Below are 13,174 nucleotides of genomic sequence, written 5' to 3' on the forward strand. Positions count from 1 at the left end.
AGAACGTCGGTGCGGTCCATGCTGGAGCTGTACAGAACACTGTTTCTGGGCTTTTTACGATACAGCTTGCCGGCTTTAGCGAACACATGCAAAACAAATATTCGTACCCTCCAAAGTTTGCAAGGCCAGGCTCTGCGGACATGTCTTGGACTTCCACGATGCGCCTCGACTCATGCAACAATCGTGATTGCTAGAGACTACTTGATTACAACATACATTACGGTTGACAACCTCAGAGCACACATTCGACACCTGTGTCGCGTACCTAGTCATCATATTGCTGCTTTGCCGGCACAAAGACCTCAGGCCACGCTTTCGAAACTTGTTGCGACACATCGAGGCTGCCTTCCATCGGGATTTACACCAGCAGCAAGACCACTGTCACCCCCGTTGTGTCTACGACAGCCACAAGTACACCTCACGATTCCGGGAATTACGAAAAAGCTCCGTCATTCCACGGTAGCTCTACGACAGTTGACATTGTCATTGCTTAACGATGCATATGAACTAAGAACGCAGGTTTACACCAATGGATCTGTCTCAGCCACCAGCTCCACAGGCGCTTTTATCATCCCGACCTTACAAGTCACAAGGAAGTTCAAAGTGTCCCACAAAACGACTTCTACGGCAACAGAACTTGCCGCCCTACGTGCTGCTGTTAATTACATCGCAGAAACACCACCTCGAAAGTGGGTCATTTTTTGTGACTCCAAGGCAGCCCTTCAGAGTTTGCAGTCAGCATTACGACGCAAGACACATGAACAACTGGTGTTTGAGACCAGTGAGGTTCTCCATCAAGCCCTCATGAACGGACATGACATCATCTTTCAATGGCTGCCGGGGCACTGTGGCATCGTCGGTAATGACCTTGCTGATGATGCCGCCCGGTCAGCCCATAAGGAAACCCTAACTGTTCCTATACCCTTATCAAGGACACACACAGCGAGGGGTCTTCGTTTACTCGTTCAAACCGAGACAGGAACATCATGGAGCAGCCCGATTTTTACAAACTGTCATCTCCACCGGCTGGATCCTACACTGAGGCTACAAATTCCATCGAACTTACCCCGCCGTCATGCAACTTTACTTTGCCGCCTGTGGTTAGGGGTGGCTTTTACGAAAGCGTACTCATTCCTTCTGGGCATGTCCAACACACCAATCTGTGACTCGTGCAACTGTGAGGAGACGGTGGAACACGTGTTGTGTTTTTGTCATCTTTATGAGACCGAACGCGACATTCTCCGGAGTGTGTTAAACAAATTAGACAGGAGACCGTTTTCAGAGACAAAGATTCTTGGACCGTGGCCCCACGCGTCGCAGGCTCACAAAGCGACGCGGGCATTGTTAAAATTCATGAAGTTGACTGTCCTCAGTGACCGACTGTGAAGTGTTGGACAACCGCACGTCTTCATACTGCGAGTACTTTCTTCCCTCTCTCTCCTTTCTTTTCATCCCTTTAATCCCCTTCCCCCGTGTAGGGTAGCAAACAAGACGTGCGTCTGGTTGACCTCCCTGCCTTTCCTTTCTTCTTTTTCCTCCTCCTCCTCCTGAGCACTTCATTTCGAGATGAAAAGAAAAAAATGAAGCTAGCACTATTTCTTCCATCACAGCACCACATTCAGACATGCTGGAAAAGGGGTTTCTGTTTGAGTTTCCTCGTAAGAGAATTATGTTTTCTCGTGCATTCAAATAACAGACCGACCCACCATGTCTTTAGGTTGTGGTTAAGTCGTACTTTGCCATTTTTCTGACAGATTTCACTGGGAAAAATAAAATTTTTGTTCACTAACACCTTGCAACCACGCGGAGCACCTGCGCGGTCGGGGTGGTTCGGCAAGATTTCCTCCGCCACGGACGCCGACATCCACGCCGACGCCGGATTTTCTGCGACACGGGGCTCTTAACGCTTTCGCGTTAAAGAACGTATGTATACACACCGCTCATGGAGGAAAGAAACAAAATAGGACAGGCATTGACGTCATGTTTTTGAAGCGGGAAGTGCAGCCATGTTGGTGTGCCATCTCCCTTTGCACCTCCAATCAGGTCGACGGAGCAGGTAAGCGCGAGCTTTGAACTTGCATTGTTACGAGCCGCCGGAAGTGTGTGCTGCCGACGCCCGTCAAAACAAAGCCTGCGAAACTTCCGTAGCAGTTTTAGTAAAGTAGACGCGCTCCTGTCTCTTTTCGTGGCACGTTGAAGACGACGAAGACTCGGGCCGTGATTGCTTGAGTGCATCGTTTGCTGGCTGACACTCACACTGACGGACCCAAAACACAACTTTCAAGCTTACGCACCACACTCCAAAGTCAGCTGTTCTCGCGAACAAAATGTGCTGCGAGAAAGACACCGGCGGAAAACTCTTATCGCACTTTCCAGAGATCAAGAGCTGCAGCGAGAGCTTCAGGAGCGCGGTTCCTATTCGGAACGTTGACGTTTGGGGTACCAGTCCCAGTGCTCCTTTGCGAAAAACAGCACGTGACTTCCGCCACACTTTCTCCAACACGTCCGTGCTGGCCGGGGCCTCTCCTATGCTTTCCTTCTTCCCTGACACGGCCAAACCACGTGAACAGCCGCGGAAAATGCTTCGCCGCCCCGTCCGCGCCGTGCTGATCGAACAAAGCTCGACGCCGGCGCCACGTGCTGCGAGAACAGGGGGGGAGGGGGGGGGCATCCAACACCAATCAAGGTCACGCAACACGAAAGCACAGCCAGAATGAGCCGACATCAGGAGTCAACAGAAACCATCGAGGTGATGCGTAGGCCTTTCTTCCGCACTTAAAAACGTTGCTCTTGCGTTCATCGTTGTCAGCAAAATGATCACAGTTACCTTACTGTGATGTGTGGTGCGCGACGGTGATATTTGTGGTGTGCGACAAGGTGCGGTGCATTCAAACAAGCAGACGACAAGGAGAGCGCGCGCCGCTCTACCACGCCGCGCCGAAAACGACGACGCCGAAGACCGTCCGGCACGTGAACACGCCCCCGGCACAAGAAAACAACAAAAGAAAGCCAATCTAATCACAAAGGAACACGGAGCCTCGAGCAGCCAATGAGAAATCGACGAATCGGCCAGAGCGACAGAAAAAGGAGGCACGCTGGCAGACGGGGGGAGGAGTTCCAGAAGGGGCACCAGGAGAAGGTCGGCCACCGGATCGGGAGTTGAAGACGGCCGTCGGGTTCCGGACCCGAGCCACCAGGACTTCACCCGGCCGGGGCCTCCTGCCAACCCATTCCTGGGCGCCGCTACTCCATCCGTTCGAGAACTGCTGCCTGAGGCCGGCAAGCGTCTGCGCCCGTGGGCAGAACGAGAGCTGTCGGGCTACGGGCCCGAGCTCCACGACCAGCTGCCCGGCCAGAACGCCGCCGCCGTCAACCCATACTGTCAAGCCGCCTGCCTTCCTGGGCATTGTCACTCTGCCCGATAATCAACTGCTGCTGCCCGAGGCCGGTGAGCGTCTGCGCCCGTGGGCAGAACGAGAGCTGTCGGGCTACGGGCCCGAGCTCCACGACCAGCTGCCCGGCCAGAACGCCAGCGCCGTCTTCCCGTGCTGCCGAGCCGCCTGTCTTCTCACTCCACACCAGAGCTGCCCCGCACTGGTAGCCTGTACGACGGTTCGATACAACGACCTTCTATGGTGAGACCAACACCACTTCTCTCGTCGTCTCGTCTTCGCTGCTTCGCGTCGAGACTATAGCACGCACACACGCCCGCTTCCTGCCCGAACTTTCCTGTGTTTGTTGCTGTAATGTCTTGCTAAGTGTTCACTTTGATTCTTTATTCTCGCTTCTAGTTTTATTAAAAGTTTGTGTGTTTTTCAACAAACGGCTTTGTCCTCGATTGGGCTTTCTTCCCCAATTGAGGAACCGTTTGCAAAATCACGCTGCATCACACTTACATAAACCTGAGATACGCTGAGATAAGCTCCAGGTACGTCCCTATCTTTCTGGAAGACAGTACATGCAGAAAAAATCGAGGAAACACTCGGACGGAACGCACTGCACAGATGTACACAAACCGTCAGCGATGAGCACCACCTACTCTACCGAACGCAGGTGGTCGCTGGCGCCTGGCACAGACGCACCACGTTGACGATCCTGTTTCAGCGAGCGGAGGGGGGGGGGGGGGTTTTATTAATTTTTTTATTGCTGAGCGGAGCTTCCAGAAGAGAATAAGATTTCGAAGGTGGAGTAAAATAACGTCATGTCGCCTTTATACTCCCACAGGCAGCCATCAGAGTAAAATGAGGGAATGCCGCTGTATTTCTCACATATATGGGAGTAGATTCAAGGATGGGGAGTTTTTAGGGCACATCACCTGTTAAAACTCCTATGTGCGGTTATTTGCATTTAGAGTGCGCCTATAGCAGAGCCAAACATCTCATCTCAGTAATTAGGACGAAATATACCAACACCATCTCATCAATGCCCCATCTCACCCTGAGCATGACATAAGATTAAGTGATGGTTGATTTATCGTTTATTCCTAGCTGGCAGGACAAGCGCACAGTCGGATCGAAGTGGCCGGTCTGGGCTCTACGCGCGCTAGCATGTTGCTAGGTGAGCAAGATTAACGGTAGTAACCGCCACAATAACTCACGGTGCATAACGTGCATCCACAGAGGGCCTAACGTAACACGTATCGCTGTAGCGTGTCGTGTGGTGTAGCACAAGATGCCAAAACTCAGTCATTGTGTCATGTCCAGTAATTTTCTGCATTGCCCTTTTGGCATTCTGTTGAACTTCACGGCAATGGACCAGCGTAACTAAATGGGCAAAACTTTTAAGAAATTATATTTCGATATATCTATAGGTTCGACAAGTTGCAACTAAGAGCGCCAACAGGGTACCCCCTTCTAAAATCATATGCATGTACGGAACTTTTTTTCGTAACATTGGTGCTACGTTAAAACGGTGTTTTGATCCGGGTGCAGGCGGTGATGTCAAACGACAGGAGCAAATCATTTTACACCCTCTCGACAGAGGGCCACTTTGACTTCGGGAAGAGGCGGGAAGTTTAAACCACAAAGCGATTTATTACAGCCGGCGTTGAAACAGTAATGACAGAACGAGTGTTATTCAGTCTGTTTGTACGCGCAGATTTTTTAGAGGCAGCAGGGAGGGAGAAAGAGATTATGCGTGTTTACGTATTGAGCGTGCGTACGCATGCATGTGTTCTTGTGCACTTGCATTGCGTGCGCTCGCACTTGCGCGCGTGCTTGCATTTGCGTGTGTGCGAGTGCGTGCATGCGTGCGTCTGCATGTACGCGTGTATGCTTGCAGTTTCGTGTGCGTACGTGTGTGTGTCGGAATAGGTGTGCTTATGTGAATACGTGCGTGTGGATGTGTGCGTGCGTAGGCAAATTTTTCTACGGCGTGCGGCAGCGTTGCGCGAACATTTGTGTACGTGTATGAGCATGCATACGTATATAGGAACATGGGTGTGCGTGTGTGTGTGCGCATGCAAATCTGTGCGTGCGTACGTACGGTGTCCATGCGTATTTCTTTACTTTCACCTACTCTAGGCCATGTAATGCGTAGGATGGATAACCAGTGGACCATTAGAGTTACAGAATGGATACCTAGAGAAGGGAAGCGCAGTCGAGGATGGCAGAAAACTAGGTGGGGTGATGAAGTTAGGAAATTCGCAGGCGCAAGTTGGAATCAGCTAGCGCGGGACATGGGTCATTGTAGATCATAGGGAGAAGCCTTCGTTCTGCAGTGGACATAAATATAGGCTGATGATGATGATGACTCTAGGAGACATAAATGACCCATGAAGCTTATTTAAAGTCCTTCTTCAAGCCATGAGACAACACTGAATGACACTACATTTTTATCATTATCTCTTTCTGAAAACGAATAGACGCAGAAAGAGAGCGTCTGTAACGTTAAAATTACATTCTGGGGTTTGACGTGCCAAAACCAGGATATGATCATGAGGCACGCTGTAGTGGGGCTTCGGACTAGGTTTGACCGCTAGGGTTCTTTAGCGTGCACGGTACAACGGGCAATCTTACCTTCGTTTTGAACACTGAGTTTACCTTTCCCATCATTTTTTCATTGTTTTGTCTATATATGTACGCTCATTCTTGCGCCCCCCTGCAATGATGTCTTTCATTAGGCACTGTAGGTAATTAGCATAAATAAAGATAATGTTGCCACCGATTCCACAGCGAAAAAATTCTTGTCTAATCAGTGTGTGCTAGTTGCGCATAATGTACGACTTCCCGGATGTTCCGTAATATGGCGCGAATGTCGACTGCACGCAACGTCTGCGCCTCATAACGGTCATGAGCGGTGAGATCACCGACAGTACGCGCAAGCGCACGAGGCAATTTCGCGTGCGAGCGTCCTCTGCTGCGCTGTTACGTTTAGGGGTGCACACGACCTGCCTTTGTTAGCCGTTAAATCGCATCATTTGTTGACCATACCCCGTCATCGCCGTCAACAGCGGCGCAGCAGCAGCACAGCAGTATCGGCGGTGGCGGTTGCGGTGGCAGCAGCAGCAGCCTATTTTCTATGTCCACTGCAGGACGGAGGTCCATTGCCTAGAAATCTCTAATTACAGCATCTCCAATTACCCCTGTGCTGCACTACCTTAACAGCAGGTATGCCTCCAAATTTCCAAATTGTATCACACCACCGAATCCTCTGACGTCCTTGAGTGCGCTTCCCAATCCTTGGCATCCATTCTGCTGCACTAATATACCACCGGTAATTTCCCCTACGCATTATATGGTCTCTCCAGCTCAAGCTTTTCTTCTTTACGTCAACAACAATATCGGAACGTCAACAATAATATCGGATGCACCCGTAAACTGACTGGTACCCAACACTCTCTTCCTGTTTCTTAACGGTACGCCTGAAATTTCTTTCCGTCACTCTTTTCGCAGTCGTTACCTTGTTCTCAAGCTTCTTCGTTAACCTCCAAGTTTCTGCTCCTGTGTTAGTATTGGTAGAATGCAAAGACTGTACACGTTTCTTTTCAAGATTAGTGCTAAGCTACGGTCATGATTTGGTAATGACCGCCATATGGGCCCCAACCTATTAATGCGTTACTCCACGAGGGTTACTCCATGCACTTTCCGGGGGTTATGTATCAATATTTGTACTTATTTATCTATGGTTTGTTTGCATGTTTGTATGTGACCGTCCTCCCGGCATGCCTTTGGTCGAAAGGGAGGCGCATCGGGCTGCTTTGCTGAGGGAACAGGGTTCAAAACTAACCGTCGGACCAACTTGGAACACTGAGCATGTGGAGACGTGCACATATGTTCCGGTCTTCAACTAACCTCTTTAACGCCGACATGGGCCACTGCAGATGCTGGGCGGGGTATAGGTACCGTTGTTCGAAGAAACTCTGACGCCGACTTCAAGGACTGGGTATTTGCCCCTCGCTGTGTGCGGGTCAATGAACGTGTTTGTTGGCAAACTTGAGTTACTAGGTGTGTGCCTGTAGGGTGTGTGCCGCTCTCCAATGAACGTCTTTGACGCTAATATGCGTAGCTAGGTATGTGCCACTAGGAATGTTCCACTCTATAATCACGAAAAAAAAAAGCCCCTTCAATTTATCACATGCTGACCAGAATCAAACCCACGTTAGAAGAGTTCCTCAAGGAGAGTACGCCGAGAGAGAGAGAGAGAATAAACTTTAATCCAAAGAGCACGCAAGCGTAGGTAGCTCCTCCGCTCGGCAGTAGGTGGTCCCTTCAGTCCAGGAGTCCAGCGGCCTTAGCTGCCCTTCTCGCTCGATTGACCAGGTTGAGCTGGTCCGTCAAGTCGGAGCTGGACAGCGCTGCCCCCCATTGCAGTGTGGTGGGCTGTATTATGGGTGTGAGCTGTGGTGTGTATGCGCAAGTCCATACCATGTGGTAAAGCATTGCACATTGATCACAGTGTGGACATTTATAGGAATACAGCGCTGGGTGTATGGTGTGGTAAAGACTCAAATGTGGATACGTGTTTGTTTGGAGTTTTCGCCATATTACGGCTTCCTCTCGTGTCAGAGCATTATGCGGTGGGGGTAGCGTTCTTCGTGAAAGGCGATAGTGTTGTAGGATATGAGTGTAGGTTAATGGTATGGGCTCTGGTTGGAACTGCTCCGCGCGGTCATCTCGCGGCTCCCGGTGTGCATGCGCTCGGGCGTAGGCGTGTGCCTGCTGATTGCCGCGTAAGGACTCATGCCCTGGAGTCCACGCGATTTGTATGTATGGTGGCAGCTGGTGCGCTCCATTCAGAATGCGAAGTGCAGCCCTGGAAATTTTGGCCGTGGAATAATTTCTGCATGCCGTCTGAGAGTCCGTCAGAACTATGACGCAATCCCAGTGCGGTCTCGTCGTGATGGCTAATGCTATCGCTAGTTCCTCTGCTTCCGCAGCGCTCACTCTGGAAACCGACGACGCATTTATTTCGGTCCCGTGATTGTCGACTACGCTGGTGATGAAGACAGTACGCCGACAGTTTCGCTTGGTGCGCCACAAATGCACCGGGTATGTGCCGCTTTTCAATGAACGTATTTCACGGTAACGTTTTAGTGAGCAGCGCCATGAATGCACTGGTTACGCGCCGCTCTTCAATGAACCATTCGCCAACTAGGGTAACTGAGCCTGTCTCAGTTAGTGTGTGGCCAGGGAGGGAACAATTACCAACGTTCGCAGGCGCCACCACGCGGCTCCTGTCGTCTCGGAGACCACGCGTGGACTTCTCCGTAGGGCGACTAGATGGCGCAGCGTGTGCCGAAAGGAACGCGAGAGGCGAGCCTGGTTGCCGCATGACGTGTTCCTCAGCATTCGCACGCACCGGCGCGCCATGCATTTAGGTGGCTGCGCGCAATCTTCGCGCCGGGAGCGCTAGATGGTACCGAACGTTCATAGGGAAGCGCGAAAGAGGAATGGCGCTGCCGTGCACGCCTCATACATGCCGTTTCAACGGTGGCAACACGTTGTGTCGTTATTTATTGATTCAATGTTAAACGCATTACCGTTTACAATCATTGTGAAATGAGTTCCGCTGCTTCTTTTTATATATTCTTCTGTCAATTTGCTTTGCATCATTAGCGTTCCCTGTGAGTATTTGACCTAGATAAGCGCAGTCTTGCACAAATGCTACATGCTGAGTGCCATAAGTGAATTCGTGTTATCTCACCAGGCTACATTCTTTGGGATGTAGCCTGGTAATATAACAAGAATTCTTTATTGGCACTCAACCTCAAGCATTTGCGCAGAACGTCATCAAAGCACAAGAAAAGCACGATCAAAGGCTTTACAAAACAAATATGGAAGGAACGCAGACATATGCTACACGGACGCGTGTAGAGTGGAAACACATTCATAACAGTGGTCTTTCATCAGTCCACAGCGGTAACGACCTCCATTCGAACCCCTTCGACCTGCACCGCGGAGGCCGCAGCCATAGCGCTGGCCCTTCGAGGTGCGGGGGCAAAATAACAATCTGCATTGGTCATCACGGACTCCCAGGCAGCATGCTGTTCGTTCATGATGGATACCGTCCCACACAAAATCCACAGAATGCTAGGCACCATCATAGAATTGCACCACTCGATAATGTGGTGCCCGGCGCACTCTGGACTCGAGAGAAACGAGAAAGCGGACCAAACTGCCCGAATAATAATCATCCGAGCACCAGTCGGTCATTTCGACGAAACCCTGATGGACCCCCCCCCCCCCTACATACTCGGAAACCAAAGAAAAGAGAGAGAAAAAAAGACGGCAGATCCCATGCCCTGTGGGAATCAATGTTATGCGAAACAATGTGCGGGAAGCTTACCAAGTTTACGAAACGACCATGAGAGCACCAATACGTGTCATCACCTACATGACACGCATGTCATGACATGCGTTCGGACATAAATGATAGGTCATGGCATTCATGTTATGACCTATCATTTATGTCCGAACCCATTTCAGTGGTTTTGAGTGTTAATCTTCTTTCGCTGAGTAAATGTCATTTTTGCTGAGTCATGCTTATGACTATGACGTTCCAGGGACTTTTGAGAGTTAAATATTTTTCGATGAGTCATTGTCACTTTTGCTGAGTCATGCTCATGGCTGTGATTTCTACCATCGTCCTTTAGTGTTTCGTTCACTTAGAACCCACGTCCGAACCCATTCCCGTGGTTTTTTTAGTGTTAATCACTTTTGGTTGAGTCATTGTTACTTTTTCAGAGTAATTGCTCATGAATATGACTTCTACCATCATCCTTTAGTGTTTGCTTCACTTAGTGCCAACGTCCGAACTCACTCAGGTGGTTTTTGAGTGTTCATCGTTTTCGCTGAGTCATTGTCCTTTTTTGCTAAGTCATACTCATGACTATGACATCTACCATCATCCTTTAGTGATTCCTTCATTTAGCGCCCGCGTCTGAACCCATTCCAGGGGTCTTTGAGTGTTTTCGCAGAGTCATTAGCACTTTTGCTGAGTCATGCTTGTGACTATGACATCTGCCATCATCCTTTGGTGCTTCATTCACTTAGTACCCACGTCCGAACCCATTTCAGTGGTTTTTGAGTGCTAATTCTTTTTCGCTGAGTCATGCTAGTGACTATGATTTTTGCCATCATCCCTTCACTTAGTGCCCGCGTCTGAACCCATTCTAGTTTTTCCTTCACATTGTACCCACGTCCGAATCCATTTCAATGGTTTTTGAGTGTTCATTTTTTTCTCGCTGAGTCATTGTCATTTTTACTGAGTCATGCTCCCGACTAGAGCACTGCACGGGCTCGGGATTACCCCAAAGCCTGGGCCCGGCCCAGGCCGTGGGCCGGGCTGGGCCGGGTAGAGCAGTTTTTCTCGGGCTCGGGCCGGGCTCGGGCACGGCGTGTGCTTTTTCACCCGGGCCCGGGCCGGGCTCGGGTTTTTTGACGCGGGCCCGGGCCGGGCTCGGCTTTCTAGTGGTGTGCATGTAACGTGCAGCGAGTTATTCTCGGGCGTCTAAACTCTGAAAAACATATATTTTTCGGTCTCGGGCCGGGTTCGGGCCGGTTTCGAGTCGGGCTCGGGCCTAAGGTAAAGGGGTGGTGGGCCGGGCCGGGTGGGTAACGTAGATTATTTGCGGGCCCGGGCCGGGCCCGGGTATCGCCATAAATGTTTTGGTCGGGCTCGGGCGGGCAGCTTAACGTAAAAACGGGCCCGGGCCGGGCCCGGGCTGAAAAAATCGGCCTGTGCAGTGCTCTACTCACGACTAGGACTTCTACTATCGTTCTTGAGTGTTTCGTTCACTTAGTACCCATGTCCGAACCCATTGTAGTTACATACCATGTTAGCAAAACAACCATGAGAGCACCAACATGTAGGCAGCTGTTTTCATGACCTACATGACACACATATCATGCCATTCATGTCATGACCTATCATTTATGTTCATCATACACTCTTGTCGTGCTATGCCAGTTTTGGTACATACCAAGTTAACGAAACGACCATGAGAGCACCAAGACGGAGGTGGCTAGATAGATAGATAGATACTGTCAAAGTGGCGAATGTTCGCCAAGAAATGCTTCGCATTTAAAATCAAAGCCTCTATCTTAAAGAAAGATGGTTGAACGCGAAGCTTTCTCCCATGCAAACTGAGTCAAAGTCCACAGCCAACGACCACGGAACGAACCCAAGAAATGCTGAGGGACCCGATGCGATGCATATGTGATTTGATTGCTTGCTTAGGATTGTATTTTATGAACATAGAAGTTGAATGAAGACATGTTCATTAAGGTGCATAGCCTTTATTTTAGATCATGTAGCCGTTGATTGCATGCACACACTCACACTTTCACGCACATTTCGAAGAAAGGAGGACGCTACGAGGTTTTTCAGATTCAGATTCAAGTTTATTATTTCATTATTGTTACATATTACTGGTTCTTCTCCTTATTCGGGAGGCAGTTCTCGATACCGGCCACAACTTCGCCCTTGCTAAGCAGAGGCTCTTTATGCAGCTCCGACGCTTCAAGCAACAATCAGATCTTCTCGCCCAGTATGACAAGACGATCCACCCTCTCCTGTCATCACTGCACTCGACAACTCGGAAATCATCCCGCATTCAGTTGGACAGATTTCTGCAGTGCATGTCGCATCGAATGGAAGTTCAGCGTCCAGCGAGTGCCTTCGTGGGGAGGGTGGTGGGAACGACTGGTCCGCATCACTAACGACCCAATGAAGCGTGCTCTAGGTCGAAATTCCCTCTTCCTTGAAGAGATAACTGTTCTGTGTGAGATAGAGGCGAACAACAGCCGTTCCTTAGCCCTTTGTCTGTACACCCTGACGAGCCTTGTCATCTGATGCCTTCACACTTCTTACTTGGCAAGCGTGCAACGTGCCTGCCTCAACATTTGGGGGCCACGCAACTCCAGTTAACAAGCGTCGATCTGCGACGTCGAAGCATACAGTGGCAAGCGCTAACAGCCCATCTCTGGAAACGCTGGCGCAAGGGGTACTTCCTGTTTCTGCTTGCTGCACACGAGGAGACACCAAAGCTGCCACGACGGCTTCAAGTTGGAGACGTCGTCCTGGTGCACCCCGACGATTCGCCGCCTATCCCGTGGAAGCTGGCTCAGGTGATGGAACTGCTTCCTGGTCTTGACGGCGTCGCTCGAGCATGTTGCCTGAAGCTGGCGTCCGGCTCTGTGATAAGGCGTCCCGTTCAAAAGGTTTACCTTCTTGAAACCGGCAGCCTTTTAGCAATTTTATCGGCCGCGGGAGTGTGTGGCAAATAACGAAGAAGGTGCGCCGAGCACGACCAGCGGCCACGGGCGCTGCTCGCTCAGTTGCTACCAGATGACGAATGAGTCAGGCGTCCGGGTCCGGGTCTAATCCCCGTCGTTGTTTTCTACACTGCCAGTTTAGTGTTCAGTCAGATGAAGGCAAAAAGAAGAAAAGAGGATGTATAGGAATAAAGGTGAGCTGGACAGTATACTAACATACACATACTAGCAATATATTAGCAAGACACACTACAAAAAGGCAATGCAAGGACATATAATAAAATTGGAGCACGGGCTAAAACTGTCAATGACAATAATATATTGTGTAAGTGTTTAAAATAAACGACACCAATATCCATGCTCATAGCTAGTGCGAATTCATTTAAGAATTCATTCATTTACTCCTCCAGGACTTTCCCGAACGTGTCTGCTGGTGCTGTCTTGGCAAATAGCCTACG

The sequence above is a fragment of the Dermacentor silvarum genome, chromosome 10, assembly GCF_013339745.2.
Source record: "Dermacentor silvarum isolate Dsil-2018 chromosome 10, BIME_Dsil_1.4, whole genome shotgun sequence".
Lineage (NCBI taxonomy): Eukaryota > Metazoa > Arthropoda > Arachnida > Ixodida > Ixodidae > Dermacentor > Dermacentor silvarum.